Here is a 17,681-nt window from a genome sequence, read left to right as displayed (position 1 = left end):
TAGTACCTTCCATATAAGGTTGTTAAGAGGATTAAATATAACCTCTGCATGAGAGGTTTAATAAGAGGTTTAATAAGAGGATTAAATGAACCCTGCATGAGAAACAAGGTTCATATGACATGTGTCACATCTAAGAGGCATCTAAGATGCTCAATAAATATTATTAATTACTACTACTATTATGATTATTGTTTTATTCTTAAGAAACCCAGAACTGCATAGTCCAGCCTCTATCTGTCCTAATGCACGTGTGTGATCACCACAGAGCAGTTGAAGTAGAGAATCCAATTTGAGATGTGCTGTAAATATACTGGATTTTTAAAGACTCAATATGAAAAAGAGAATGTAAACTATTTCACTAATACCTTTGAAAATGCTGATTACATATTGCAATAATATTTGGATATTTGCGTTAAACAGAATATATTGTTAAAATCAATTGCACCTGTTTCTTTTTCTTTTTCTAAAGTGACTACCATTAGAACACTTAAAATTACATATGCAGACCAGAGTCTATTTCTCTTGGACAGCACTGTTCTTTCTATACGGAGTTGCTTTCAAAGAAGCCCCATCAAATAGCCAAAAGTAATCAGGAGTACCAACAGCAAAAGGCAAAAGACAAAAAAAACATCCAGGAATTTCAGTCTTTAATTTGTGTCTCTTTGAAAAACAACACGGAAGCGTCATTAATGCTTCTTACATTTCCTTTCCTCTTGTCCCAGTTTTCTTGCACTCAATGCTATTTTGGAGCCTTTACTTTGCCACTTCCCCGCCCCCGCTGCCAACTACTCATACGCCATCGGTCCACTTCAGCCCACAGGACATTTGTTTGCGCTCCACTGTTCTACCAGCTGCACCACTACACCCTCTCTCTATAGGATCCTTCCTCTCCACCTCCTGCCTCTCACACCTTATTTCTTACCTATTCTCTGAATTAACACCTCCGAAGAACTGTTCTCTGGTTTCACAGCCAGAGGGACACGGGGAGAGTGGGGCAGACTACCATTAACCAAAGTCATAAAAGACTGATGGATAAACCAGAGTGCCAAAGAGTTTGTTGACAACAGAGAGTCTTTTGGGGGGGGACTGCACGCTCCCTCTGCAGTGGAGGAACACCGACCCTAGGTCTATATTATATGCTGTGTGGGATGTGTATTGCACAAAGCCAGGGGACACATTTACACAGAATGTAGTATAATGTCACACGTACAGCATGGTGGTTCCCAGTATGCTCTGGGTTCCTGAGAAGGTGAATTACCAAGTTCAGCGAGCTCAGTATTAGAACTAAGAAACTCTTGAGAGAGATTTGATCAAAGCCACGGTGGATGCTTCCCCTTCAGGAGCCAAATGTAACTATGTGGAGGCCGGAGTGCCTGAATCCCCAGATTTGCTGACTCTGCCTCTTGGCCAGGCCCGGATAAACACTGACTAGTTCCTATTCTTTGGCTTTCTCTTTTCCCAGGCTCCAGGAAGAATCACGCTGTTCTGATGACAAGGTTCTCCTATAAGCCTGAACAGGAGACACCTGATCGGGTTTCAGCTCGGTGAGATGTCAGTTTTTTCCTTCCAAGAGTATAGCCTGGTCCCCATGGCTTGATTTCAGGGTTCACCCATGTCCGTGGCCATAGTTCTGGGTTAAATTTGCCCCCCTTTCCCACATTCATGTGTTGAAATCTTAACCGCCCAATACTTCAGAATGTGACCTTATTTAGGAATAGGGTCACTGCAAATCGGATCAGTCAAGGTGAGGTCATACTGGAATAGGGGGGGCTTTAATCTAATATGACTGGTGTCATTATACAAAGGGGAAAGTTAGATATAGACGCCGAGGGAGAACACCATGTGAGAAGCCATGAAATTTAGATACAGATCCTGAGAGAGAATACCACGGCTGCCACTAGTCAAGGAATTACCCGGAACAAGTACTTCCCTAGAGCCTTCAGAGGGAGATTGGCCCCGCCACCCCCTTGATCTTGGACTTCCAGCCTCCAGAACTGTGAGACCATTAATTTCTGTGGCTCAAGCCACCCAACTTGTGATGGTTTGTTGTGACAGCGGTGGGAAACTGATAGGGCCACAGGCAAATATAGCTGCCGGGACAGGTGGCTGATGTTTCTGCCATTATGGGTAAACTCCTAATTTACTCTGAAAGAGACAATCTTAAGGTTTTGAGGATAATCTGCTATCACTCATAAGTGATTATTACTATTAATTATTAGTAATTAGTAATAATATATAATATATAACAGTATATATTAATAATATAGACTATTTATTTAATAATTTATTTAATATATAATTCATTATAATTTATTATAATATAATTTGTTATAATTATTGATGCTATGAATTATTGCCAGTTATTAACATTCTTAAATTTATTATTAATAACAATTGCATAATATGTAATATATAATGATAATATATTAATTAACATAATAATATTAACATGATTAATATTATGAATAAAATCTTTTTACATGAAACATTTAAAAATTCTTGGCTTTATTTATTATAAGATAGCCTTATAAATTCCTTTAAGGAAACTCGCCTTATTATGCACTCATCTTGTTTTGAGAATGGACACAGGACAACGTCAATAAAAGGAAATCTTCTGTGTCTATGACTGTCATTCGAAGAAATTGTTCATTAACATACTCAAGGACCCAGAGCCAAAGCCCCAGTGACCCAAGACAAAATCATCTCAAAGCTCAGAGCCAAGAATGAGCTGGGTTTCTGTTTATTTTTTTTTTCCCATGATGAACGTGTATACAATGAAAGATACATGGTATATACGCTTCACTTCTTTTTCAGGCTGCAAGGAAGCTTGGGATTTCATTACTGCAACTTCCCTCAGCCGAGAGCTCTTGGTAAGCGTTTTCCCCTTTCCCTTTTCTGCATTTTGCTCTTTTCTTTTGCTTCATGAATCTTTGTTCCTTTTGTGTGACCATAGTTACCTCAAATGTCTTTTGGAAGAAAGCAGGATAGGAAACAACAAAATTGAAAAAAAGACAAAATATGCAAAGCAATGAAGTTTTGGGACATGGGAGAGAGGAGTGATTTTACCAGAAGCCTAGTCGTAAAAAAACAAAAATAAAGGGGTGCCTGGGTGGCTCAGTCAGTTAAGCGTCTGACTTCGGCTCGGGTCACGATCTCGCAGTTCGTGAGTTCGAGCCCCGCATCAGGCTCTGTGCTGACAGCTGGGAGCCTGGAGCCTGCTTCCGATTCTGTGTCTCCCTCTCTCTCTGCCCCTCCCCTGCTCACACTCTGTCTCTCAAAAATAAATAAATGTTAAAAAAAAAAAAAAACACAACAAAAACAAAGCAAAACCAAGAACAATGCTCTCCCAGCTGACATGTACCGCAGGCATGTGGCAAAGCACAGAGAGACATCAAGGAAGGGGGGGCATGTTCGCATTAAGCGAGCCAGAGCTGTGAGAGGACCCGGGATTCCATGGTCCTGCAGCTTCTCTATAATTGTATCGTGTCTCTGCTAAATGTGGAGCCACGCCATTCCGCAGGGACCCAGTTTAATCAACTTACATACTCTTCTCTGCATCTAGAGTAAACAGCAGGGTTGCTCCAGGAGCTTTATGAAAGGCCAGGCTCCGCTCCCAGCATGCTGATTGTCACCGCGTGCTCTTCCCATGTGGGACTAGTTATGGGACCCTGTGTGGAGCGTGGTCACCGGGGTGCCAGCGCCTCCCTCCCATTTCTCTGAGATCCCACAGCCGGGCGAATGGGGGGACGTCACAGAAGGACTTGACTCCTTCCATAGGACTCCCCCTTCTCCTGCCTCATGTCCCTGCCACTGGAGCAAACGTGGGAACGAGGGCCACCTCCCCCCAGCAGTTCACGCACAGGTCCCGGGGTGACGGGTGGGAAGCGATGACACGTCCTGTTTTCTGGACTCTCCCTCGCCTGGTGGGTGGTAGGGGGTCCTTCATGGCAGACAAAGGGTTTGAGACAGAAAAGCTACTGATGCGGGGTGTGAAAGCTACTGACGCAGGGTGCTGTCAGGGAACGTGAGCAGCAGAGCTTACGTTTATTGAGCGCTGACTGTGTGCCAGGCAAGCACTTCATGTGTACCAATGTATGAGGCAGTTACTTTTATTATCCCCATTTTACAGACGAGGAAACGGAGGCACAGAGACTCCCAGTTACTTGCCCAAGACAGCACAGATGTAAGTAGAGGAGCCGGGATTGGAATCCAGCTGTGTGGCTCCCGACCCCGCCACCTGCGTTGGGGTGAAGCAGCCCGGCCCCCTGGGACAAGGAGCCACGTGTGCGGAGAGCCCAGAGGGCGCTCAGCTTGTCTTTACGCGCTGTCAGTGCGCGTCTCGGGCCCCACGAAGGGCCCGCCGAGGGGCATCCAGCAGTCTCCGTCCTTCCTGTCCCTTCTTCCTTTACCTGGAATGCAGGTACTCTCCTGACAACCTCGTGATGGGGAGACTGTTAGTCCCATCTTACAGGTGAAGAAGTTGAGACGTGAAAGGCCAAGGAACTTCCCCAGGACCTCACGGATCCTAAGTGGCAGAGCTGAGGCTTGAACCCAGGGCTTTCCAGGCCCATCTAAAGAAAAACAGCCAAGTCATTTTCTCAGAACAAGGGGGCGGCGGGGGGGGGCTCCACCCCCACGGCCACCACTGTCTTGTCGCTTGTGTCTTAGAAGCTCTCTGTGCAGGCCCCGCCTCTCTGTCCCCCCTCCGCCCAGGTCTGAGTGAGATGGCCCAGCTCTCTCACTTTGGGAAACTGTGCGGTTTGGGGTCTCTCCGGATCTGGGGACTGCCGAGAGTCTGTGCCTGCACCCAACCAGGGGGCAGGTCTCATGCCCGGGGGATGATCTGCTGTCCTCCCCAGGAGCCCCGAGCCACGGTGGGAGGCACCGTGCCCCGTCCCTGAGGTCGTGGCAGGCCAGGCAAAGACAGAGGTAGGACCCAGCAAGGCTGCTCAGGGGCCTTGGCCACGTCCCTGCCGAACCCCTGCTCCGTCAGTGAAGAGCCTTTTGAAGCCGCTCCCCAGTTTTGGAGTTGGAGGGTGGCTGAGGGAGCGGGAAGGAACCCCCATTCGGGGACCTGGGGGTCTGGGTGGGATTTAGGAACAGCCCAGCGGTGTTCTCTGGACATCGCCCAGGGCCTCTGCTGAGGGGCGGCCCTCTCTGTCTCGCTCGGCTGCTCCTGGCACCTTTACACGGGCACACACGGGCTTCCCTCCCACGGGCGGGCGGGCAGGAGCCCGGGATCCACAGCGGGATCAGGACGATCCTACGATGTAGTGAAGCCGTCCGTGCCCCACCCAGACCCCCCCTTAGCATGCCCCAGCCCCTGCCAACAGGACGGCGGAGGGCACGGCTCCCTGCCTGCGTGTCTTCTTCAGGCCAGGGCAGGTCAGCAAGCAGGGGGCTGGATGACACCCCAGGGGGATGAAGTCCCGGCGGCCCATGGTGGTAACGTGCCCCACACCATAGTTTACAGACTTCCTACACTTCTGTGCCCCACTGCTTTCTGGGACAAAATCCTGGATCTGCTGCAAAGCCCCGTCTGCCCCTTCCAAGCTGTGCAATGCTGGGCCAGTGAAATGGGAGCAAAGTAGCATTTAGCTCTTCGAGGATTACATTAGTCTGAGGATGACACGAGGCGGCTCCCGTGAAGAGTTGGCACAGTGGCTGGCGCAGAGCAGCCTTTCTGTAAGTGTTGGCGGGGACGGCTTTTCCTCTGCTTCTTCTGAAACCCTCTCAGAGCCCCGTGCCCTGCAAGTAGCCAAACGTCCAGGTCGTGCAGGAACGACCCTTCAGAAAGGGCTCCGGACTCGAGGTGGGAGGAGAGGGCTCGGATTTAGCCGGGCCGCCAACTAGCTGGACCTCAGTTTCCTCCTCTGTGAAATGGGACTGTAAATCCCCAGCTCACGAGGCTGCCGTGAAGAAGAAATTAAACCCTGTGTAGAAACCATCTGGCAGTGAATCTGGTGTGTGGCGGGTGCTCAGCCAACGTTTGTTGAAGCACAAGGAGAAGGGACAGCACTCTGAACAGTCTGCAGGGGCTGTGGCACCTCTCCCGGCCCAGGGCGTGACCCCAGCGTGACTCGTCATTCTGAAACCTCAAATTTGGGCCTGGCCCTCTGCCCGCTGGTGCAGCCTCCCTGCCTGGGTCACCCCAGGGCCACCTTCGCCTGAGCAAACAGGAAAAGTCAACAGGCGGAAAGGCAGGGCCCCTTGCCACTCCGAATGAGGCTCAGCTCCTTGTTTCATGCCCAGACAGGATACGGCATTGTTCCGTGAACCTACCTCCTTCACCGGGCGAAGCCAGCAAGAGCCACGGGTGTCATTGTTCGTCTGGGAAGACGGGCTCGCCTACTGGTGAGCTTGACCAGAATGAGGGAGTTCATTTGGGAGAGAAAGTGTGTTCTCAAGCGATCACTCCTCACCCAAAAGAGGGAGGAGGATTCTCCACGGAGAGAGGAGACACAGGCCCGCTGCCCCAGACACAGGCTTCAGCCTTCGCATCAGCGCGGCAGGCTCACTGCGAGTAGCTGTTTTCTTGGAAGGGACCGCCAGACTGAAACAAGACCAGTCATGTTAATAGGTGGCTTTCATTTTAGGAAGGGTTTGGTATTTATTAGGTTATTTATTAGCTTACTTATCACAACCACCCTGTAAAACAGGCTGGGACACTGTATCTCCTATTTGACAGGTGGGGGAAACTGAGGTCCAGAGAAGCAAATAATCAGCCTCAGTCACGTGCCAGAGGCCAAAGCAGGAGGAGTCTCATACTGTGGGGCTCAGTCACATGGATTCTCCACTCCAGAAAGTGGACATTTTATTTTTATTTTTTTATTTTTTTTTAAATTTTTTTTTTTTAATGTTTATTTTTGAGACAGAGAGAGACAGAGCATGAGCAGGGGAGGGGCAGAGAGAAAGGGAGACACAGAATCTGAAACAGGCTCCAGGCTCCGAGCCATCAGCACAGAGCCATCAGCACAGAGCCCGACGCGGGGCTCGAACTCACGAACTGTGAGATCATGACCTGAGCCGAAGTCAGATGCTTAACCGACTGAGCCACCCAGGCGCCCCCAGAAAGTGGACATTTTAAATGGCAGAAATTTTAAAGATTAAAATGTTAGAGATATTTTAAAAGGGGAAAGCCTTCTTTTTTCAGTGAGAGGCAGGGAGACACAGAGAGAGAATCCCAATCAGGCTCCATGCTCAGAGCAGAGGCTGATGCAGGGCTCGATTTCAGGGCTCTGAGATCATGACCTGAGCCGAAATCAAGTCAGACACTCAACCGACTGAGGCACCCAGGTGCCCCAAGAGGAAAGACTTTTATATCCACTCTTACGGACACCATTTTCAGTGCTTGACATTCCTTTATATAAATGCTTATTTCCATCTAGTATCATCTTCCATACGCCCAAAGGACTTTCTCTGATGTTTCTTGTGGTACAGGTCTGCTGGGGATGAATTCCTTCTGCTTTAGCATGTCAACTTTCACTGATTGAAGGATACTTCTGCTGGGTATAGAATACTAGGTACATATTGGTTTTTTCTTTCACTGTTTTAAAGATGTGTCTCCAGAGTCCCCTGGCTTACATTCTTTCTGGTGGGAAATCTTTTTGCTCCTCTAGACAATGTATACTTTCCCTTCTGGCAACTTTCTGATGTTCTCTTTATCACTGGCTTTAAGCAATTCAGTTGTCATCTGTCTTGGTGTGGTTTTCTTCGTGTTTCTCGTGTTTGATATTCATGGAGCTCCTTGGATCCATGAATTTACAATTTCTTTCAAATTTGGGACAATTTCAGCCATCATCTCTCTAAATATTTTTTTTTTCTATTCCTCCCCACTCTCCTTCAGAGACTCCAATCACTATATTAGGCTGCTTGAAGTCATTCCACAGTTCACTGATGCTCTGCTTATTTTATTTTTTCCAGTTATTTTTCTGTTTCATCTTGGGTGGCTCCTACTGCCATGCCTTCAAGTTCGTTAGTATTTCACTCTGCAAGGTTTCATCTGCTGTTGCCATCATGCAATGTGTTTTCATTGCAGACATTGTATTTTTCGTCTCTAGTAGTTCAATTCTGTTTGGGTCTGTTTTTTCAGCTTCTGTATCTCTCCTTAACATACTCATGCATCCCCCTGTCTTGCACATATAGAATACAGTTAAAATGACTGTCTTAATGTCCTTGTCTACTCACTCATTGTATCATCAGTGTCATGTCTGGGTCTGTTTCTATTGACTGGTTTTTCACTTCATTTTGGGCTATATTTTCCCGCTTCTTTGCACATCTACTAATTTTTTAAGTTGGATGTCAAATGTTGTGATGTTGGGTGCTGGGTATTTTTGTTTCCCTTTACATATTCTTGAACTTTGTTCTGGGATATAGTTAAATTACTTTAATCCTTCTGAGGCTTGCTTTTAAGCTTTGCTAGGTGGGACCAGAGCATACTTTAGCCTAGGACTAATTTTTTCCCATTGCTAAAACAAAACACTATTTTTTTAAATTAATTCATTTATTTTGAGAGATAGAGAGACAGAGAGTGGGAGGGGCAGAGACAGAATCCCAAGCAGGCTCCACACTCTGAGCACAAAGCCTGATGCAGGGCTTGAACTCATGAGCCGTGAGATCATGACCTGAACCAAAACTATGAGTCGGAGGCTCACCGACTGAGCAGCCAGGTGCCCCCAAAACACTTTCTGAGGACTCTTTCTATGCCCTGCATATTGCAATACTTTCCCTGTCCTAGGGTGGGAACACGAACCACTCCTAGACCTGGGTGAGCCACACGGATTTCTCAGCCTGCTCTTTTTGTTGGTTCTTTTTCCAGGTAATTTCTCACATGCACATGCTAATCGGTGGTCAGCCAAGGTCAGATCTTCAATGCTGTCTCCCTTCATAACTCTCTCCTTCTTCTGCAACTCTCCTCTCCCAGGTATTCTGCCCCGTGAATCCTAGCTGCCATGGCCTGCTTGAATTCTCAGCTGTCTCTGCAGCTCAGGAAGACCATCAGGCTCGGGTTTCCCTCCCTGTGCTGTCCCTGGAAAGTCTTTCCCCTTGTTTATTTCTCTTCCTTTGGGTATTACTTCCTACACCTCCCACTAACATCTGAAAAGTGTTGTTTCATATGTTTTGTTCAGTGTTTTAGTTAAGGCAGGAGGGTAAGTCCCATCCCTGTTCCTCTGTAGCGGCTAAAAATATAAGTTCCCCTACGTTTTGTCATTAAAAAAAAAATTTATTGTGGTAACATACACCTCACATAAAACTTACCACTTAAGCCAAAGTCCCTCTGTCTCAGTGTTAAGTAAAAGAAAATGCTTATTTTTCTTCTAATAATTATTAAGCACTTACTAAGTGCTAGGTATTGCAGTAGACATTATGGTTACACCCAATTTAAAGACAAGGAACATGAAGTTTAGAATGTAACTGGCCAAGGTCTCAAGGTAGTGGGTGGTGTGGTTAGGATTTAGTACCATGGGGCCAAGGGATGAGTTTCACCGAGAAAAGGTCCCTACATCTGACGGCCTTCACCTGTCTGTAAGGACTTCCACTGGAAAGCTATTTCTTGGCTTGGAGCAGACATTCCAGAAATTAGCCTCCAGTCCAGTCCATGGTTGCAGGAGCCTATTCACCCATATAACAGCAGCACACTGGGCTTGGGGCCAGACTGATGTCTGAATGGTAGAGTGACTGTCACCTGTGACCCCAGACAGGGCCAGGCCTGGCACACAGATCTGGGAGAGGCTCCATCCACGAGGCACTGTGCAAGGCAGGGGTGCACTAGGAAGTCTGTGTGTGTGTGGTGCTGGTGGGACCCCGAGACCACAGTACACAGTCAGCCACTCAGAGTTAAATGTCAGCTTCATTTGCATCCCTGGCTTATCTTAAATTACAATTACAAATCTTCTGAAATCCCTGTTTAACTTCTTACCAGCTCCAAATGGGCACGTTAGCAGCCATTGATCAAGCACATCAGGGATTCTTGGCTTCAAGGAGTCGATCCCTTTATGTACATGAATGAAAACAAGACTCTTGTCTCAGAAATACTCTGGCGGCCTCTTTGCAAAGGCTGTGGGTCATTTACTCCCGGCCTTTCATAAGAAAACCCTAGAAGCACATTCCTTTGTGTGGTTTCAGTTTGTGTCAAATGCACTTTAAGAATCACAAGTGGGTTTTTATTAGTTATTTCCCACTAGTGACCCATGAAGCTTGGGGCATTTTATAGATGCTCCTCTTTCAGACAGGGGTATGAAGGCCAAGGGACATTCACCCTCACAGGCTCTTCATCCAGTGGGGGCAGGGCAGAGACCACCCCACCCCAACCCACCCTGTTTGCCTGTTCGCCCTGGAGGGCTGGACCTCACTTTTTCCTCTGTTTCCCTCCATAGGACCTGGAACCCCATGTGCCCTTGGATAAAAATTTCCAACCTTCATCACCATCGCTTTATCTTCAAACAGTCACAGTTCCGTGGTATCCAAATCGTCACTGGTGCTTGCCTGTAAGTGGCATGCTGGGAAATGAGTAAGCCAAATTTGACCTCTCTTTACGCAGCACAGATTCGGTGTAAATCTCAGCCCCGAAGAGACAACAGGCAAGGAAACAACTACCCAATAGTCAGGTTTCCCTAAGATCCAATAAATAGAGTAAGAGCTATTGGTTTGGTAAAATAATGATTTGTTTCAAAAAGATCTGGGAGGGTGCAGTTCCGGGAAATCAACTTTTCTGGCGAACTGAGGTTGAGAGTCGTCCTAGCCCTTTGGCTACAGCTGGGCATGGGAGGGCAGAGCTGATGTCATCTGTGGGGGTGACGCAGAATCTGAAGGGCATTGGAGAAGCTCCTCTCTGAAGGTTAGGGGAGAGGGGCAGCACATCCGGCAGCCTCACCTGTAATCAAGGAAGGGAACCAACCTGGAGACGGTGGCGTTCCCAGCATCCTGGACACACAAAACCAGGGCCCGCCATGTTCAGAAGCACTCCAAGCTTAGTTCACTGCTCTAGTGTCACCATCTTGAAATTCTCCGTCACTTGTGAACAAGGGAGCCTGTGTTAGGCCCTTGAGAGTAGATAGCCAGTCCTAACCCCCCCCCTTCCTCTACAGGCCAAAATTATTTTCAGTAATCATCATATGAAATAATAACAGTGACCAGAAGAGAAATGCAGACATTGGAATTTTTCTTTTATTGGACTTTGTATAACATATAATAAATAAATTGTACATTTTTAATAAAATAAGAAATGAAAGACCTGTTACAGCCCCCAAAAGAAAAGCAATTCTACTATTTATTCAATAGTTTTTTTTTAATATATCAACAGTTTGAACTTGGTCCCTTTGGTTGCCATCTGATATAATATTTTATGAAAATAATTGTCCAGTAACTAACAGTTTTTCAGTAATGTTTTATTCTTTTGACTTGTTCTTTAGTTTCTAAACAATCCAGAATTGAACAGGGAGAACAAATCTCGATTATTAAATTCAGGAAACTGTTTCAGGCATCAACTAAAATTTGTACTTTCAGAGTAAAACCACTACACCTCACGGTTTATACTTACATTTAGACACAAAATTAAAATTCCAAGGGGTCTCACGGAATGAAGTCACTCAAGTTCTGTGGAGTCATTACCAATGTCAAATTTCTGTTCAAATGCAAGCGTGTGTGGTTTGTGGTGGTTGGGAATAGAATGGTGCCCCAAGGAAACTCAGATGACTTCAAGACATCATGAAGTTAACCTTGAAAGGAATCTGAGAAGCTGTCCCACCTGTGTCCCAGCCTGGACATGACCACATAACTGGGGGTTCTCTAAGTTAGCTCCCGTGTAGAATACTGTTTATATTGGAGGTAAGTAATAAAAATGCACTAATTTTAAGAGAGTATCTATTTTCTTAGAACTTAACGAAAACTGCAATAGTTGTTTAGAAATTAGACCCAAAAAAACTGTCTTTGAGTGGTATTTGTCACCAGAAATGTTTCGTATGGCTGACACGTGCTGCTGATAAAGAGCAGACCAATTTAGTACATTTTATTATTGTTTGAAAATTCTCCACTGTTGACACCCCACCTGATGGCCTGCGTCTGGCAGGTGTATACCCACTGCCAAGAGATGCCCCTTTTATTTTGCCATCAAAAGTCACAAACTTTTTTTGTTTTGTTTTAAGGGTCATAATGGCCAGTATTGTTAAGGATTCAGGGCTGCTAGTGGAAATACAACATTTGGGGAGGATGGCAATATGTCAAAAGCACATATCCTTTGACCTAGAAATTTTGCTTCAAGGATTTTAGTCTAAATAGATGGTCATGGGTGTATCTAGAGATTTCGCAGTGGGGATATTCAACACAGTATTGCTTATAATAATGACGCTGGAAATAAATTGGTTGAATAAATCACAGTACATCTATGCATTTTGAATATGTGGCAGCCATGTTTAAAATGTTGTGTAAAAATAGTTAACGGTATGGGAAACTTTGCATAACATATTCTTCAGCGAAACGATCAGATTATAAAACACAATGCATGATGTTTCTCTTTTTAAAAGAAATAAGAATATGCATACTATTAGGACGTGCCACCCACTTCCAAGATGGAATACAAAATAAGTAAGTTTACGTTTTCTTTTACACCCAAATTATGATTCCAGACTGCCCACCCCAAAGATCATAAGAAATCCCTTGTTCCAGTTTCCATCCAAGGTCATTCTGGGAAGTGCCAAGGGAATGCTTGCCAGTTTCACAGAGCTAACCTGCTTGTTCTTCTCCCAGCAGGCTTTGCTCTCTTTCCCTGGCCACTGGCTCCAAGTCGGTTCCCTTCCTTAGCTGTCCCAACTGCCTAAACCCAAGCTCAGGTGTTTAGCAAACCTTTACTGAATGCTTGGGGGAATAACCCAGAGTCAAGTGCAGCGATTGCCTTGGTAGCTAAGGGCTCTACATCCCTTTCCACTCACAGACCCAAAGCCCCTCTCAGGGTCCCAATAGAGCAGACACCAGCCCCGCCCTCCTCTAGTCCTAATGAGGAAGAGACCCCTTCCTGCACAAGGGCTGGCCTTCATGCCTACCCCGGATGACTGAAAGAGAGAGGATCTATTTCCTTCAAGGGAAACAGCTCCCCACTCACCTACCCACAGACACACACCCCGTGTGCACTCAGGCACACAGGGTTTGGTCTGACCTCTCTGACCTAGAAAAAACAAAACAGCAGGTGTCAGCACAATTCCCAAAGCCAGCTAGTTATATAACTAAATAACACAACATAAGGAACACCAACAGTTCAACCCAAATTTTCATTTAGGTAAAAACCGTTTCTCCAACTCATCAAAGGCACAGTCAGGCTAAAGAATCTCCCTGTTTCCATTCACAACCATGCCACCCTGGACAGCCGTGGTCATAGTGGTGGTGATCTTGCCATTTTTCTCTCAGGATCCCAGGTAGGTCCTTTACCTTTGTGTCACTAGAGAGCCCGGTCTGTGGCTTTTTCTGAAAAACCTTAGAAATCTGCTCTAAAGGAGAAATGTCTCCACTTGCAGAAATGAAAAATTCTCAACACATTTCAGACTTGGATACTCCAGTTACAAGCTTCCACGAAGAAGGGAGCATTCCTAACCATCGCCCTATTACCAGGTGTGGGAGTGCACCACCCGTGTGTGTGTGTGTGTGTGCGCTCACACGCGTGTGTGTGTGCTTGAGTGCACATGTGTTTTGTGTATGCATTAAAAACTGGTAGCATGTGTCCAAAAAATCACAAATCATGGCAAAATCAAAGTGAGAAGATTACAGGCAATGTTTTAATTTCCTTTTAATTGCCTTTTGGGTTTCTTATGGCTTGAATTTTAAGATTAGTTGGACAAGTGGAGCACGCACGAAGCATGTATGCAAAGCTGAGCTTTTTGTTGGTCTTAAGCCCCTAATATTTTATTTTCTCTTCCCTTGATCTTTCTCCTAAAAACCAAAGCCCACATGTCTGATTAATTAAGGCTTGCAGTTAATCAGATTTTATTAGGTATTTTACAAGTTTTCTAGACAATTGCCTGTAAGCTGGTCTGATGCAAAAGGGCAGATGGGGCCTGTCTAATCACAGAGAAGAGCCCAATGAAAAGAACAGAAAGAAAAGTGAAGGTGTTCATGTAAATGAATGTGATTTGGAATCGCAAGAGTTTGTTTTAAAAAACATCCATTTTAGCCAATAGTGAGCTGGCATTAGTGATATTTATTTAAAACTACACAATGGGTTTTGAAACCACAGGGACACCTTGATTATCTTGTCTGTGGCTCACTTTTTGGACTCAAATCCGATTTTTAAAAAGTATTCATTTTAATTTTAAAACTTTAAAGCAATTGTTTTTCTCTGTGCTTGAGCGGTTTCCCATCTGTCAGGTGGCAAATGGGCTGGTGCTTTTTAAAACAGTTTTTTTTTTTATTTCAAATTACCAAAGTAATACATATTCATTGATGAAAATATGATAAATACAGAAGAGCTCAAAGAAAAACAATCGTCCATAATCTCGCCATGCTGTTCATGAAAATGCTGCTCATTTGAGGCGTTTATTTCCAGCCTAATACACACACACAAACACACACATTCACACATATACAGACATGTAAACACCCACATTCAGGTATTTACAATAACAGGATTGTTCTGGACATACCTGCTTTGTAATCTGCTGGTTGTAATTTAGCAGAATGTCGTAAACGTACCTTTAGGTATTCTTACTTAACATCTTTTGAAAATGGCTGCATTGTGCTCTATCGTTATTGGTTATTTAAATTATTTCTAATTCTCTGCAGTCCTAATGACTGTTTCAGCATACATTTTTGTTATATATTCCCTACAAATAATTTCCTCGACGTAGAATCGCTAAAGCAAAGGAAATGCGCATATTCAAAGTTTTTGATACATACTGGCAAATATCTCTCTGAATAAGTTGTGCTAATGTCCACGTTTTCAAGCCAAAGGTGGGAGCATTTCTCCCCCAACACTGCCCCGCCAGTAGCATGCATCTGTCTTGCTTCCTGATGCTTAAATTTGGATCCTGATCCTGTATCTTACTGTAGCACAGTATGAGCAACAGGGATGGTGGGCAGACAGCAAAAAAATTGAATAACAAAGATATACGCATACAGGGGTGTGCGTGTATATGTATGTTTATCCCAGTACTCTGCCTATCAATTAAACATTAACCTAACACATAAATAGCTTTGTCTTAATAGGCAATGGACTATAATTATAGCAACATAATTTGCATACAAACATGAATTATGGAATGGTAACTACAAATCTAATCTATCCATTGGTGACTGATAATCACTGATGTCAAATATGATTAGTATCTTTTAAAATAACTTTTAGGGGCGCCTGGGTGGCTCAGTCGGTTGAGCGTCCGACTTCGGCTCAGGTCATGATCTCGCGGTCTGTGAGTTCGAGCCCCATGTCAGGCTCTGTGCTGACAGCTCGGAGCCTGGAGCCTGCTTCGGATTCTGTGTCTCCCTCTGTCTCTGCCCCTCCCCTGTTCATGCTCTGTGTCTCTCTCTCTCAAAAATAAATAAACATGAAAAAAATTGTTTTTAAATAGATAAAATAAACTTTTAAAGGGGAAATTACTAAAAATATTATTACTAGTCCTTCACTACTACTATCCTGACTTCTATTTTTCACTAACTGCTATATTACATTATGTTCCAAGATTGATGTAAAGAGTTTTGTAAATATTATTTAATGTGACTGCAAACTGGAGCGATATGTCACGTTTGAAAACGTTACATAAAATCCAAATAGGGCTAAAAGTAAAATCTGCTAAGAGTTTCATCACGTGATTAAAAAAACTTTTTTTTTTAATATTTCTTTATTTTTAAGAGAAAGAGACAGCAAGGAAGAGGCAGAGAGAGAAGGAGACACAGAATCTGAAGCAGGTTCCAGGCCCTGAGCTGTCAGCACACAGCCCGATGCAGGGCTCAAACTCACAAACTGCGAGAGCATGACCTGAGCCGAAGTCAGACGCTTAACCGACTGAACCCCCCCAGGTGCCCCTATCGTGTGATTTTTTAAAAAAAGATTTTCGAGATATATCAGATTGCTTGGATTTTTTTAATGTTTTCATGTTAAAAACTGAATTAAAACATTTTTTTCTCTTTTTTCTTTCTTTTTATTTTTTTTTAATTTGAGTGAGAGAGAGAGAGCTGGGGAGAGGGACAGAGGGAGAGAGAGAATCTTAAGCAGGCTCCACACTCAGTGCAGGCAGAGCCTGATACAGGGCTAGATCCCATGAGCCTGGGATCATGACCCGAACTGAAATCAAGAGTTGAATGTACAACCGACTGAGCCACCCAGGCACCCTGAAACTGATTTCATAATGTATTCTAGGCATGAGATCATGACTATAAGCTAGGAAAAAAGTTAAATTGTAGTTAATTTTTTTTTAATTTTTTTTTTAACATTTATTTTTGAGACAGAGAGAGAGAGAGCATGAATAGGGGAGGGTCAGAGAAAGAGGGAGACACAGAATCCGAAACAGGCTCCGAGCTGTTAGCCCAGAGCCCGACTCGGGGCTCGAACCCACGGACCGTGAGATCATGACCTGAACGAAGTCGGACGCTTAACCGACTGAGCCACCCAGGTGCCCCTGTAGTTAATTTTTTAAAACTGTAGTTCACATAATTTCCTCCATCAGTTTTATTGTGTCATGGTTTTTTGAAATATTTACTCCCAACTGTACTGTAGTGAGCACATTTGCAAAGTGATCAGATAAATAAATGTAAAGTTTTTGCCTATTTTCAGAGACTAAACTCTTAAGTTTTATCCTTTAGATCAAAGTTCCCAAGGACAATCTTGTTGCATATGCAGAACTGTTTTCTTATGGGAAATAAAAAGAAAGTGACAAAAAGAAGATCACTTTGGGAAAAAAAATAGGTATTTATGTATATACACACACACTCATACCCACACACCCTCCCAAAGGACATAAAAATTATAAACCAAAATGTTAATAACAGTTATCTTGGAGAAATGGATTAAAAGCAGTTTTTTATTTTCTTCCTTGTTTTTACCTAAGTTTTCTCTATAATGACTATTACTTTTGAAAATACGCTCAAACAATAATGTGGGTATTTTATGGAGCAAATGAAACTCATTCTGGTATTCGAGGCAATAGCTTAGCCCCTCTGTTGCTAATCTCTTCCTCCCAGGCCATGTGGCCCTCAGGTTTGGAAACTGGTGTGGAGGAATGGAGGTTCAGTGATCAGATGATCCAGCGACTGGGACGAGCCTGTAGCTAACCATCTGAGGCCAACCTCTGGGCCCCGATTTCCTCATCTTTCGAATAAGAAATCTGGGAATGCATTAGGTTTCAACTCAAATATCTGCTGGAGTGGGGTGCTGTGTTGAGAACATTTTGGAAGCTAACTCCAAAATTGAATCTGGAAAGTTAGAAAGGCTCCTGTGATTGACTAGTAATGTCTGCCATAAGAAGAAATGCAGTGATTGACTAGGGATGTCTGCCATGGGAAATGAGAGCTGAAATCCTCTAGTCTCCTGCAATACAGTGGTCATGCCTGGACCAGACTACTTTCTTATGCTTCTTCATTCATTGTGTCTTTCCGTATTTCCTTTCCCCTTTCCAAGTGCCTCACTTTTTAATGAAAATCAGAAATTTGATTTGGTTCAATAAATATTTACTCTAGGAAATGTAAAAGTAAATAGGATTTAG

This window comes from Panthera tigris, chromosome B3, assembly GCF_018350195.1.
Source record: "Panthera tigris isolate Pti1 chromosome B3, P.tigris_Pti1_mat1.1, whole genome shotgun sequence".
Classification (NCBI taxonomy): Eukaryota; Metazoa; Chordata; class Mammalia; order Carnivora; family Felidae; genus Panthera; species Panthera tigris.
Note: the sequence above shows the minus strand (reverse complement) of the source record.